At 44.7% G+C, this 14880-nt stretch overlaps 1 protein-coding gene across 2 annotated transcripts in view; it reads right to left on the bottom strand.

Moving 5' to 3' along the window:
• CDH13 (cadherin 13) overlaps positions 1-14880 on the bottom strand; it is a 606507-nt gene that overhangs the window by 521581 nt on the left and 70046 nt on the right. The gene's annotated exons all lie outside the window — the stretch shown is intronic.

The following is a 14880-nucleotide window of genomic DNA, read 5'->3' on the forward strand; positions in this document are numbered from 1 at the left end:
AACTCCAAGAGTGCCGCACAGGGCAGAGTTGGAACCCAAAGTCCCACACTGTGGGTTTGTTGCACAAGACCACCTAATCAACTCTAATTGTGCAAGCTGAATTTGCTGCTCTGTCCTTGAATTCTTCCTTTAAATTGTGACAGTCTGGAAGTTTCCTTTACACATACATACAGTAAATGCACATTATATGTGAGCTAGACCCGTGCCTCAAATCAGTCAGTCAGTGGAAATTGAGAGACACAGAATACCTGTAGAACTTCCTCATTACCAGACCTACTCTTTCTTCTCAGGCAAAGAAAAAATCCGCATGTTTTAAGCCAGCTTCAGCTCATAGAAAGCCCCAGGCACAGCTCCACAAAATAAAGAGTACATGGCGAGAAGCTGTGCAGTCCTTGTAACAGTTGCAAACCAGCAGGATTCGGCATACTTAAGTGCAAGCAACAGAGCGGTCAAAGTATTGTATCTCAAAATTCATTCCCCCTTTTTTCCACTGCCCCTACCTCCTGCAGCTCCGCAGGTTAGGATTCCTGTCCTCTGCTGCTTGAAAAGAAACAGCAAAGCCTCTGGCTAAACAGACCCTGTGCAATAGGCACCATCTTTCATTGTCTGTTGACTGAAGAGTAGTGAAAAAAAGAAGAGTCAGGATTTTTGCTATTCACACTCCTTACTGAAAAGGCAGCTGATTGCTTCCAAAGCAGTATTTGAAAATGATTAAAGCCATCCTATTGCTAGTAGCCCCTCCCCTCCACAAACAATCAGAGTTCTCTGTACTCTGTAATTTATACTATGCAAGCACAGGCATTGGCCTGGTTTGCACAAAATGCTAACCCATGCTTTGTTTAAGAATCCATGAGTCAACCATGTATCATCCCTTCATGATTGATTCCTCCGAAGTTTGAGTTGTTTTCTAACTCATCTTAACACATGTTGGTGAGCATCTGGGCTGGCAAAACAGAGCATGGTTAAGGATGGGTGTGCAGTTCACACGTAACACCAAGCCTCAGACAAAACAAAATAAAGTTCATAAGCCAACAACAAACCATGGTTTTGGATTGTGGCTTGTTGGCACTAACCAAACCACAGTTAAGCTGCTGGTTCTGCAGTCATGCATAATTCTAAATCAAGGGTTAATAAACCATCCTTTAATAAACCACAATTTAGTGTTGTGTGTGAATCAGACCACTGAATTTAAACAATATTGTTGTACTACAGGAGGAAAAAAGATAAAGTACAGTGGTACCTCGGTTTATGAACACAATTGGTTCCAGAAGTCTGTTCATAAACTGAAGCGTTCATAAACTGAAGCAAACTTTCCCATTGAAAGTAATGGAAAGTGGATTAATCCGTTCCAGAAGGGTCTGCGGAGTACTCAACCTGAAGCGTACTTAACCCGAAGCATGGGTGTAATTGGTTCCGGACGTCTGTTCATAAACTGAAGCGTTCATAAACTGAAGCGAACTTTCCCAATGAAAGTAATGGAAAGTGCATTAATCCGTTCCAGATGGGTCCGCGGCGTTCGTAAACCGAAAATTTGTAAACCGAGGTGTTCAGAAACCGAGGTTCCACTGTATGTGATTTCCATACGATGTTGCACACAAAAATATGCACACTAGGGGATGTGTGAATGAAAAATACTGATGAATTTTCATAAGGATTTTTAAAAAAGCCAAAGCTGGTGCAGAGCTGTGGTGAACTGAAGACTGGGGGGGGGGGGGAGGAAACCGAGAGAAATTGAAATTGACAGATAGAAGTACTGGAAGAAATTATTTGGTCCTTTTTTTTTCTCATCCCAACACACATGGCCTTTCTTACAGATCAACATGCAGTTCCCAGTCAGATTATGCTCATCTATAGATTTTGCAGTGCTTTTTCAGTTGGGGGGGGGGACTGCTCACAAAATTTTACATAAAAGATGCATATAAAATAGGTATTTTACTGGTGAATGCATTGAAAAGTGAGAGTTTGCAGTGAGAGACTTCAGACTAACTTTTGCTTTCCCTTGCTGTCTTCTTTGGAGAGCTTGGAATGTCTATCAGTATAGTTTAGTTTCTTGTTTTATTAGTTTCTCATTTTTCTAGTTTTAAGTTTTGTTCTTCACATTTTTACATCAATTGGTGTTGTTGCTTTTTTTTTAAAAAAAGGTCCTCATGAAAATGCATCTGAATTTCTCCCAATATACACATTTTTGCAGGCCATGTTGCCCAATATATATGTTTGCAAAGCAGTTTCCTCTGACGTAATGCATTTTGCATATTATTTTCACTAATATATGCATTTTAATCATTCTTTCCCCATTAATAAAGACCAAAGAAACAGAAGAAAATAAAAGGGGGGGGGGCATGATTTCTACATAACATAAAATTGGCACAACAGATGATACAATATAATGCATCAATAATGCAGCTAAAAGTATCAAGTCCAATAGATGTCAAAAAGCCTAAGATATATTAACATATATTCAGGTATTTTTAAGTACATTAATGAAGGGGATAGATTTAGACCAGGCTTCCTCAAACTTGGCCCTCCAGATGTTTTGAGACTACAATTCCCATCATCCCTGACCACTGGTCCTGCTAGCTAGGGATCATGGGAGTTGTAGACCAAAAACCTCTGAAGGGCCGAGTTTGAGGAAGCCTGCTTTACACAGTGTCCCACATCCTATTCTTCTCTTCTCCAGGGGTGTCCTTTCCATTTGGCACAGTGGGCCAGGGCGCCCCCCCATCAGCAGCCCCGCACGCTGCTCAAGTTCGGGGCGGCAGGAGCAGTGCCCAAAAGGGTTCCTTTCGGTGTGCTGTTCCCGCCACGTCCCCTCGCAACAGCAAGCTTGCTAACTGCCGTTCCAACGGCGCCTAGCAAGCCCGCCCAGGTGAGGGGGGCGGTGGGAGCAGCGCCCAAAATGACTCCTTTCGGTGCGCTGTTCCTGCCATGTTCCCTCGCAACAGCAGGCTTGCTAGCCGCCGTTCCAACAGCGCCTAGCAAGCCCGCCCAGGCAAGGGGGGCAGCGGGAGCAGCGCCCAAAATGGCTCCTTTCGGTGCGCTGTTCCTGCCATGTCCCCTCGCAACAGCAGGCTTGCTAGCCGCCGTTCCAACGGTGCCTAGCAAGCGGGGGTGGGTGCCAGAGGGATTTTGCACCATGGCACTGGATACCCTTAAGACAGCCCTGCTTTTCTCCATATGTGTCTGTATGTGCATATTGCCCTAGCTAGTATATGCTTTTTTGTACACCTTACTTGCCTGGAGAACTGCACTGCAAAAATGGCAGAAACGTGAATTTGGTAGCATTTGCATTGTTCCAGTTCTCACATTGCTTCCAAAAGTGAAAATTAGGTAGATTTGCCTTTAAATGTGAACTGAATCACATTCCTCTCCCATCCTTGCAGCAGAGGTGTAAGGTGTAAGTAAAATGCAGGATTCAACCCTGAAGTTTGCTTCTTGATTGCCATTTCTTTCCATTGCTGAGCTTCCTTGTGACTTCTAAATGACCACCATGTGTTCACTTTGATTGACAAAATTTGAATGGAAAGCTAACAAAAGGGAGAATTGCAAATACCCCCACGTCCCTGTTACGGAGATGGAATGACAATGAAGAGAAGAGACAGAGTAGACGCATGCTGGTTGCCTTCTGCCCCCTTCTCGCTGCACGAACCCAGAGGTGAAATTGCTGGAAGAAGACTAACTGCTCTACAAGTCGATGTGAAGGAAATAAAATGTAATGAGACGCCTGTATTGCATACTCTTGGCAGCTAAAATGTATATATCTGACTCTCAAATTAGCGGTGTTAGTTCCCTAGCATTGCCAAACCTCTTGATTTGTCTCTTGGTGCTTGGAATTAACAGAGAACCTCTCCAATTGAGAAAGGGGAGAAAGCTGTTTTTAAACAATGTTCATGTTGTAACTGGAGCCATCCCTACTCAGAGCCAGTGATAATACTAATATCTCTTACTTAAAGGCAGCTATTTGGAAAGGAGAAGAAGAATAAAGCAGAGAGGGAAGATTTAGGAGGAGGTTTATCTATTGTTTTTATTGCCCTTGAAAAGAAGCTCATAGGAAAACACTAGGCAATGCCAATTGGGAAGAAATAGAGAATGCAGTTCTCAAAGCGATTCATCCAGGGTAAGACTCACAAAGGGATGTACCGCACATTATGAGGTGCTTATATTATCTGTGCAAGAATAGCATGATGCCTGTATTTGGGTTGTCATAATTATCTGATTATCAACTTGGATGGTTTTAAAAGTGGATTGGACAAATTCAAAGAGGTTAAGTCTGCCAGTGGCTACAAGGCATGAGGGACAGTTATATTTCCACTGCTGGTGATAATATACTTCTGAATGCTAGGGTTGTACACTGAGCCAAAACAGGACTATTTGGAGGAATTCAAAGTTGGGTTGAGACATGGTTCACAGTGTAAGGTCAAGAGCAATCTGGGTCTGTCAGGGAGTGACGCATCAGGCAGGCAGGAAAGATAGATGGGCAGGTGGAGAAACCCATGAAATGACTAAGTGCTACCTGAGCTTTGGCTGCATCTTCCCAGGAGAAGGTAGGAGCCCAATGCTGGCTGGCTGATTGTCCTACCTGACTGACCTCACAGGATCAATGCCTCTGCTCAACAGCTATTGAGTGGAAGCATCAACCCTGCAGGGTGCAGTAGCTGCTTTGTAAGCAGGTTTCTGGTAGGAAAGTCACTTAACAAAGCAGCACTGCACACAATCACTGCCAAAACAATGCATATGAGCTATAGCCACAACAACAGCTTCTGAATTGCTCTGTGGCAAAGCTCAACTCAAGTTTGACAACAAGGGCATTGTGGATTTTAGAATTTTGCCCTATAGAAATAAGACAACCTTCTTTCTTGCAGGCCCCAACAGAAATGGGGTGGGGTGGGGGTGGGGGAACAGTTTTTGAAAAATCACAGCCATTAAATACAAAGTGAGGAAGGAACCAAGTACACAAGGCAGATCAATACGGAGAATCAGAGCGCACAAACACCTATTCACAGAACATGTTTGGACAGAACGTGCAACGAAGAATGGACTGCTGAGATGTTTCTCATTTAGGAGTTGTAAAAGGTGGAATTGATAAGCCCCATCTCCCTTTCTTTCCTTTGTATGACTTGTCTCATCCTGTTGATCAACTTACTACCACTTAACATCTTAACATTGAAAACTTCACCACTTACCTATTCAGTCTTTACATACAACTCTTTAAGGTAGGTCACTGCTACTATTCCCATATAGCAGACAGGAATCTGATGCTGAGTGACATAAGAAACATGGGAAGCAATTGTTCACCTAGGCTAGTACAGTATTATCTATTCCGACTGACAGTGATTGACAGTCAGTGTAGGCAATACTGAGGTGGATGAATCAATGATTTCAGTCCATATAACGGCCACTTCATGTATTAAAGAGTTGGCAAGGGACACCCAATGAAGTCAGTTACAAATATACCTTCACTCCCTCAGTATACAGCTGAAGAATTAGCTTTCTTTCTGTTCATTTTGTGGAATTCTGGAGCCTATGTGTTCCCAAGCCGAAACAAGCAGGTGCTGGCTCAGTGAAAAATAAATAAATATATTCCCCATCCCGTTTTATCCCATAAGTCCCAAAGAATTGCTGACTGTCCCTTTAGCTGGTTATCTATCTGAACAAAAACAAGCTTTCAGACACATCAGTTCAGTGGTTCATACATGCTGGCTCAGATGGTATGCATAGCCAAAAGGTGTGCAACCGTGCAGCTAATTTCTCTGCAAAGAAGCACTTTGCTTTCTGGTGACCTGCACAGTCCGATGTAATGGATTGTTGACTGTTCTGTTTAGCAGACTGGGAAACCTTCTTGTTTAAAAGAGAAATACCATCTAGAAAAACCCAGGTCCAGGGGCTCAAGTTAAGCAGAGACAAGTCACCCTGCTGATGTGGACCCCTATTGGTGTGTGTGTGTGTGTGTGTGTGTGTGTGTGTGTGTGTGAACAATGCAGTTTGTATTGATTGCTACTAGCCTAGAGACAGTGATCTACTGGTAAAAGCCTTATGCCTTCAGATACTAATTCTCCGGGCACAGGCAGGAAATGAAGAACTTCTTGTTTGAGTAAAGGAGGTGAGATTTAATCAGAAAGGGAGACTGGTGTATTGACAGAAGCATTCTTTCCAAACCATTTTACAAAATGAAAGAAGAAGAAGAAGAAACAACAAAGGACCAAGCGCAGAGGAATCCCACTGGGAAGGGAGGGAGGGTAGGTTCCCACCAGATGGTTTCATAGCATAGCCACTTCCGCGCCTGCGACGGAGGTGGGGTTGTGGGCCGACCGACTGCACCACCGCGTAGGGGCTGCGAGTTCAGCCCCTACGCGATGGTGGCTTCCTGCCTGCGTCACCCCCGACCGGCCAATGAGAGTGGTCGGGGCGGAGCCGCCAAGTTTAAAGCTCCCCGCAGGCGGGAAGCAGCCCTCTTTACTTCCTTGTTCGCCGGAGCTGGGGGGCCTTGAGTGGCGGTTAGGTTGTTATGAAATTTGCATAACAATAGATGGAGGAGGGGCTGATTACGTCACCAGCTGCCCAAAATTGGAGAAGTAATTCCGTTAAAGGATTCCGGGGGCATCGCTTGGTCCTGAGCCTGGAGTTGCCTGGGCCGTAGGACACGCCCCTTCGGTGGCCACAGGAGGAGCTCTAGTAGATCTACATCGCGGGGCTCCTTTCTGGTGGTTAACTTCTCAAGGACTCCAACACACGGGTTGGAGTCGGATATAGTCCGTTAGGTTCCAACGCCTAAGCCAATTCCGCTCAACATGCTTAATTAATAAAGTTGTGGCCTTAACCACCCAATTAAATCTCAATCACTGTGTCATGAGTCTTGATTACATGGGAAGGAGGGACATTGCCACACAACCCTATCCCCCAGTTTCCTTCTGAGGAGAGGGCTGGAGTCTTACGATATCCTTGCACTCCTTCTGTGAGAACATACATAAGATTAGCCCTGCTGGATGGAGCCAAAGAAAAATCTAGTCCAACAGTTCCCAAACCTTTTCAGGCCACGATCCCCTTGGTCCCATAAACACATCCCCTGTGCCCCATTCCCTACTCTGTAAAAAGCATTATTCGGAATAGCAGTTTACACAATCCACTAAGGAAGATAACAACACAATAAAATTCAGAACAGCAACAATTAATTGCACAGTTATTCAAAATACAACTAAAACTATTTAGTTTAATTCATTCAGCAAAACTTATGAACTTGGTCAAAATTTGGAAGTCATTTTCATTTTCACACACACACACACCCTGCTGACTCCTTGCCTCTTAGAATCCTCTAGGTAATCCCACCACCACTTTGGGATCCACTGATCTAGTCCACCATCCTGTTCTCACAGTGGCCAACCAATTCTGTATGGAAACCCACGAGCATGACCCAAGAGCAACAGCACTCTCTCCACCTGTGAATCAATAGTTTTCAGAGGTATAACCGCCTTGGCTTGTAGCCATTGGTAGCCTTTTCTTCCTTTAAACTGTCTAATCCTTGTTTAAAGCTATCCAAGTTGGTGGTCATCACTTGCTCTTGTAAAAGCATGGACACAGGGCCTTCTCTGTGGTAGCACCTACTATTTGGAATGCTCTACCCCTTCTGTTATTCAGGAGGCATGGACATTGGCTGCTTCCATCATTTGCTTGCTTTGACTTTTGCTGACCACTTGCACTGTGCCCTTCTGCCCTATCTCTGATTTGGTAATTCTATCTGCAGTTCATAGGATCATAGCAAGCTGCTTTATACTGAGTCATACCATCGGTCCATTTAGCTCAGTACTGTCTATGTGAACTAGCAGTGGCTCTCCAGAATTTCAGGCATCTCCTATCTGGAGATGCTGGGGAATGAATCTGGGACCTTCTGCTTGCAACTCAGATGCTCTACCACTGAGCTTTGGCCCTTCATTGTTGTTTTAGTTAAGGCTGTACAGCATATTTGGTTGAAGCCTGAGCCAAATTGGGCATATTCAGAAGGTTCTTTTCTTTTTTTTTAAAAAAAAATATTTTTATTAATTTTCCAATTAAAACCAATTATATCACATTCAATATTTCAAATTATACACATATATATATCAATCAAACCGAATGTTATGCCAAATCATCTAAATAATTTATTTTTGGGTTCCCATGCTTCAAGAAATTGGGAATTCCTCGCAACTGTCCACTGCCGTCTTATTTCTAAAGTTCAAATCGTCCTCCAAGCTCATAATATTCCAAATCTTCCCCTTACAGTCACCTAGATGTTTTCCACTTTCATCCGATTGTTCCAGCTGCTGAGATAAATGTCAAACAAAGTTTCACAGATGTTCTTTCTCCTGTGTGAGTTAATCAGTCCAGCCTCCCCATAAATCTTCTTAGTGGAGCTCCCTGTTGCGACGGAGTAGCAGCGCCATCTTAAAAGGCTCAAATCACTTTCATTTTCTCTCATAGCCATGAAGATTTACGATTTATTTATCTTTATAGAATTTACAGCTTTTTCAGGCAGGAGACCCAAACATCCAACCATGAACTCTTGGTAAATTAATGGATCTCCTTGCCCTATAGCTGAACTTAGCTTCAGGTCGCTGCTCCAATTTAAAGTGCGTCACAGCTCATAAATCCTCCGAACGCGTCCAGAACTCCTTCCGTCTGACTAGGGGGGGGCTTTTCTCATCGGCAACTTCACATCTTTAAGAAATATGCTCAGTTATAAAGTTCAACTCACACAGTCTTTTGCTTCTCTTTCACTCCAAACAAGCCAGGACATCGCGTCCGGGAAGATACGAGGCAACAATATGAAGAAAAAATAAAAACTTGCTTCCCTTATCGCTCCGTCCCCATCAATCCTTCTTCCAGATGCCGTACATTCTTTGACTCCTCTCGCTCAGCAGCATAAAATTCTCAGCAGTAAACAGCGCTTCTTCCCCTCCTTCTGAAGTATGTCCATAGATTTAAGCCTAATTATCTTCTTTAACCATGGAAATCCCCGCCATGCAGATTAGCGTCCGGGAGTCCTGGCCGTCGTAAGTGCTCAGCCCAAGCTCCCCCCACTCCAAAAACAGTCGGAGTGGGTCTGGGGGCATCGCGGGCCAGCGGCCCCTCTCCGTAACCCCCGGAGAGGGTAGGGGGTTGCCATTTACTCCCCTAGCAACCGCCAAATTCCTTACGAAGGTCAGAGAGATGGAAAACAGGTCCGCCATTCCTGCAGGCGGAAACCGGAACCCCATATTCAGAAGGTTCTGGGCAATGGCTGACTCAGATTGAACCTGATCTCTACAGGTCAGGTTGCATGGCCCAAAGTGTCAAGCAGGAAGATGAGGGAAGTGTGAGCAGGAAGAACAAAACATGAAAAGGAAGAATCTACTCTGCAGCTACAGTACATCTTTGCTTTGAATAAAACTATGTTAGATACAACACAATCTGGTCAACGGACTCTCATTCACGTCACTTGGCATGCCAGGTGTGTCCGGGGAGATGCAGATAAATAACTGCATGTTCGACAATGGAGGCAGGTGCCATTCACTCATAATTTGCATGCCACTCTTCATCAGTCATTAATTTTGCCAGTGTCCAAATGCCTATGACAATTTTGACACCCCTTAAGCTAGTTCCAAGCCTGCCGCCACTTAAAGGCCATTTCACATCCTGCCTTCCGATCACATTTCCTGACTTGACGGCAAAGGAAAGAGAAGAAACCATCTGTCTATGTCTTTTTTAGCATGACCTCATTTGCATTTCATTAATAAATTAATATTACATTGGGACCTCTGGCAATCCAGTTCAGTTTCCCCCAGTCAAGCAATATACAAAGATAAAATGTTAGGAAATCGCTTTGGGCCTAAGTGAAACAGAGGTCGTTTCTTAAGTCAACTGAATCCGGTAACCAAAAAAGAAAAAGAAAAACAGGTATGGGAAGAACGGTCACTTGCTGCCAAAGAAACCAAAACAGGTCACTTGCGTCTTCACAAGATTACATCACCCGCCTTGTTCTATTTCTCCCAGAATTACGGGGATAATTACTCAGATTGTGTTATGAAAGAACTTCTTCCCTTTCACCGTAACAACGGAAAGTGAAGCAGGATCTTTTAATCACTTCTTTCAGGTTGTGATAACCCATGTTCATTTTTATTATATGGCATTTCAAAATGGTTACATTATATTAATTTCCTTGTGGAGGGAGAAGCTTATTGCAGAGAGATGTGCAATAGAACCTTTCTTTAAAAAGAAAGAAAGAAAAGCACTTCTCTTTAATATTGAATTAGTGGAATGTCACTGTTTCAAGAGACTAAACTTGCAGTTCAGTACCGTCTCACAACAACCAGGCAAGGAGACCACAGGCTTTACCCTCACTTTGAACTATTTGATGGTGACAAATGGAGAATGAAAGTAATATTTTCATATACATGAGATAAATTTGGAGGAGCGGGGGAGGGGGGATGACAAAACAACTCATTTGGCATCACAGCAAGAGACCTTTGAAGAAATCTGGAAATATACGATGGTTTTTAAATGAGAAATTTTGGGTGATCTTGGGGGGCTACAATTACTGATGGAGGTGGGATGTGGCCCACTGGCTGTGGGTTAGCCACCCCTAATTTACAGGATCCTGGAGAGAAGGTCTTGTGCCATAGCAGCTGCTTTTCATGCCGAAGGCCCCAGGTTTGATCCCTGGGGTCTCCAAGTAGGGATTGGGAAAAAGTTCCCTGTCTGAAATCTTGGACAGCTGCTGCAGGTCAGTGTCAAGATGTCTGAGACAGATGGTCCACTGGTCCTACAGCCCAGCACTGATGCTTGCCAGAAGGTGGCTTACAGATTCAGCCCCTAATCAGAATCACTACCCGACCACCCTTTACAATCACAAGATGTGGAAGAATTTTAGGCATGCAAACCTATCGGATATCCCTCACACCAACTTACAATGTGACAGAGGAATGGCTCGGTTCAGGATATGAATAAGCAAGAACTTTCCAGGTGGCGTAAAAAGTTTTCAGTCCTCAAAATACCCATCTGCTACGATTCTACATGCTCATGTTCCAACCTAGAACCTCACAGGTGCTCTGATCCTATGAATACCCCTCTCATTACATCACATCTGCATCTCACATTTAAAGCACTTTGAACAGTTATGGCTTTACCCCAAAGAATCCTGAAAACTGTAGTTTGTTAAGGGTGCTGAGAGTTGTTGGCAAGCCCCTGTTCCCTCACAGACCAGAGCTTCCTGGAAAGAGGGACTGCTTGCTAAATCACTCAGGGGAAATGTAGCTCTGTGACTGGAACAGGGGTCTCCTACTGACTTTCAGCACCCTTAACCCACTACAGTTTCCGAGATTCTTTGTGAGAAGCTATGGCAGTCAAAGTGGTACAATACTGCTTTGAATGTAAGGTGTGCACGAGGTCTCAGTTTTGTGCAACTGTGACGGCTCCCACTCTGCTGCAGAAGGCAAGCAAATGAAAGCGAGAGTGCAGGGAGCAAAGCAGATGGTGGGATTTAACTAGGGAAGGTCCCTTCATTCAGCCTAAGCATATGTATGCAGAGATATTAGAATTAACCAAGAGCAAATGCTTTTGGCAGCGGTGTGATAATTCTGCCATTGTGCTTGTAAAGGGCCTTTCAAAAGTGAACTGGATTTGTTAAGGGACTCTATGGGCTCTGACAAAAAAGTACCAAAACAGACTAATTTTTTTCCCTTTAAAAAGGGAGCTGGGATGGAATTCTATTAACTTTCTGGATGGTGTTTGAAATTACTTTAAAATTGAACATCCCACTGGGGTTTGGAGGAGTGGATGGTGGCGGCTGCGGGATATAGCAGTACTAGTAGGTACCTGCTGTCACTTTGAAACACCACCTGTGCCACACTGATAAACCCTGAAGAAGTGGATGCTGTTCCTTGTATGTCTCTCTTTGCTGCTGTTGCAGCCTAACTGATAAGGTCTTTAGTGGGTATTTGGTGGTTGTTTTCTCAAGTTGTGCTCCCGCCATGTTTACAGATTTCTCTCCCCCTGCCCTTCCCCAACCTTTACAAGGCAGGCAAAAAATCCAAAGGCCCCACTTCACTGAAATGCAAGCTCATGCCCAAGCAACTCTTTTGCATAAGCCTTACAAAAAATTCCACATCCCTGCTCCAGGACCGCATTAATGCAATGGGACATTTGCAATGAATTATTCAAAGAGAGAAGTCTCATTGCAGAAGGGGGCCGGTTGGGATAGTTTATGGACTTACTTAGTCATGATGTGACAGAGCTTTCCCCAGCCACTCTGCCGCTGAATATTTCACTGTTGTCTGACCCTGACATGGATGACGAGAACAGGAACTGCAAAGGGTGTGTGTGTTTGATAGCTCCCACCCAGCCTTCCGTGTTGTCTAGCAACCCACTTATCCTGGCTAACCTTGGCTTGTTGCTGGTATCACCTGCTGCAAAGGATGCTCGCCTCCACAGGATGGAAGAGGTTAACTAGAGGAGTGCTTTCGCTAATGGGGCCTCTTGCTGCCGCTGCACCGCTGGCACACGATTTGTGTTCTCATCCTGGGGCAATGTTCTCAACTCGAGGTAACTCTTCCCGGTTAGCGGAGTTTGTAACCTGAAGTGTTTGTAACCTGAGGTGTTTGTAACTCAAGCTAACACTGTACTGATGTTTATATTTTAATGTTTGTCAAACTGCTGTTTTTGTTTTGTAAACCACTTAGAAGCCTATTTTGGCATGGAGCAGTATATAAATGAATAAATAACAATAATTTGCTTGAGTGCAAGTACATCCCTCTACGCACTGGGGGCGGGGGGGGGGGTTAACCCTGCTTCATCAGAGTCCCTGATCATGCATGCATATGCACTCACACATCTGTAAATTATTTCTTCATATTGCAAAACAGTATTTTTTTTTTTACCAGCATGTTTCCCACAATCTCACTCACACAAGTGGGCAAATATCATTGGATCACTACTCCCTCACCCTTTTTACACATGTGCTATTTTGTTCCCCCATTATTCCCCCACCCATGAAAACAGCAGGAAAGAACTGCATGCTGGTGTGCCACCCCAAATTTTGTCGCTTTACAAGTTTTCTGAGTTAATGGAGTTGCAAACGGGGTTTTCTCAGAAGCAATTAACACGCAAATGAGCACTTCACTTCCACTGGGTTTCCAGAAGTGACTTTCCATGTTATGTGAAAATTCGACTATAACATGGAAAGTAACAGTTAGGGTAATGTCAGGGAAATGGAATAGAGTGTCGTATGAATGCTGCCTAGATGGGTTTGCATTATGATGCGGACTAAGCTGGGGTTTTTTTTTTTCATCCACCCATAGCTGCCATCACTTCCTTACTTTCTTAAAAAAGAAAAGAGCATCAAAAGGGTGGAGCAAGGTCAGCTACAGAGCCAAGACAAGGAACCCCATAAGCATTAGCAATGTCCTCCTTATGAACAGAAGATAATGACTTTCTAAAACAATTGACTCCACTTCCGTACGAGCCCTTCAGAACCTCAGCTCTGCTCAGCTTCAGTTCAGGTAAGAGACATCCCACAGCTCAGCAGCCTGACAGGCTCCAAAGCAATCTGCTAAGGAATTATCTAATCTTTTCAGATAGCAAGCATTTGTCCTCTTTGTTTGCCTCACTTCATCCTATTTTAGACTCGTATCTTCCTGCCACAAGTCCAATACTTTATTTTCTCAAGAGTTCCTTATCAAGCGATTTTTCTTTCTAAGTGTGAAGGGCCAATTGGAAGCCAAGGAAGATGGCTGCTTCCAAACACGACCTCTCCATCTAACCAAGAAAGGCAGACGGAAAGACGAACCAGCAACTACAGAAGTGGATATATGTCAAGTCCACTAAACTAAAACAAGTATCTGCTTCTGTGACACCATATGGTGTGTGTGTGTGTGTGTGTGTGTGTGTGTGTGTGTGTGTGTGGTGCTGGGGTGCATATGGAAACTTTAGTCACATTTACATCATACATTTAAAGCACTCTTTTGCCTCTTTAAACAGATGTGGATTCTCCCAAAGATTTCTGGGAACTGCAGTTTGCTAAGGGCAGGGTGGCACATCCCGTTTCGCTGCTTGAGGTCCCACTTTGCCCTGCCACAGCTCCAACTCCCACCTACCTGCTCCTGCCACCATCTACTCTGCCACCACCATCCACCTGCCACCAGGGATGTAGGAAGGGGGTTCGGTGGGGGTGGGTCACCCCAGGTGTCACCACTGAGGGTGGTGACAAAATGCGGACAGCACTCACTGCAGGGCCTGCAGCTCGCCCGAGCCACGCGTCTGCCAAACAATTTGCCCACCACCTATAGGCTATAGGGTGGCTGAGTGGGAGGAGGCAGGCAGACTCCACAGAGGCCCCGCGGAGTGTCCTGACCCAGCTGGGCCCGTCCCCATGAGCAGCTGGCCCTGGCCCTGGGTGCAGGGCATGCGCGACACCCTAAGCATCCAATTGGCTTGCTCCACCACTGCCTGCCACATCCACAGCTGGCAGAGAAGCAGCACCACCATCAGTGCTGATTTGGGGCAAAATCGCACTGATGTCAGGTGAGATCTCACCCAAAATGGATGCAATCTTGCCCAAAATTGGTGCTAACAGAGGCATTGCTTCTCAGCCGCTGGTGGAGGTGGTGGGGCAGGCAGGGCACCTATGGGCCTGCAGCCTAGGGGGTTTCTGCACTTTCCCTGCTTCCAAAAAAGTCACTGGGTGACCTAGCCCCAGTTGCTTCAAACTCAGCCTATCCCACATCAGTGGGTTGTTCTGGGTTTACGATGGGAAGGGTGAGCTCCTTGAATGAAAGGTGGGGTTTAAATGTAAAAATAAAGAACATAGTTTTCTTTTCCTGGGAAAATAGTAACCAGCTTAAAACATGTACAGCACGTAGAGCTCATCTACGCTTACCT

Source organism: Zootoca vivipara, chromosome 6 (assembly GCF_965207765.1).
Source record: "Zootoca vivipara chromosome 6, rZooViv2.hap1.1, whole genome shotgun sequence".
NCBI lineage: Eukaryota > Metazoa > Chordata > Lepidosauria > Squamata > Lacertidae > Zootoca > Zootoca vivipara.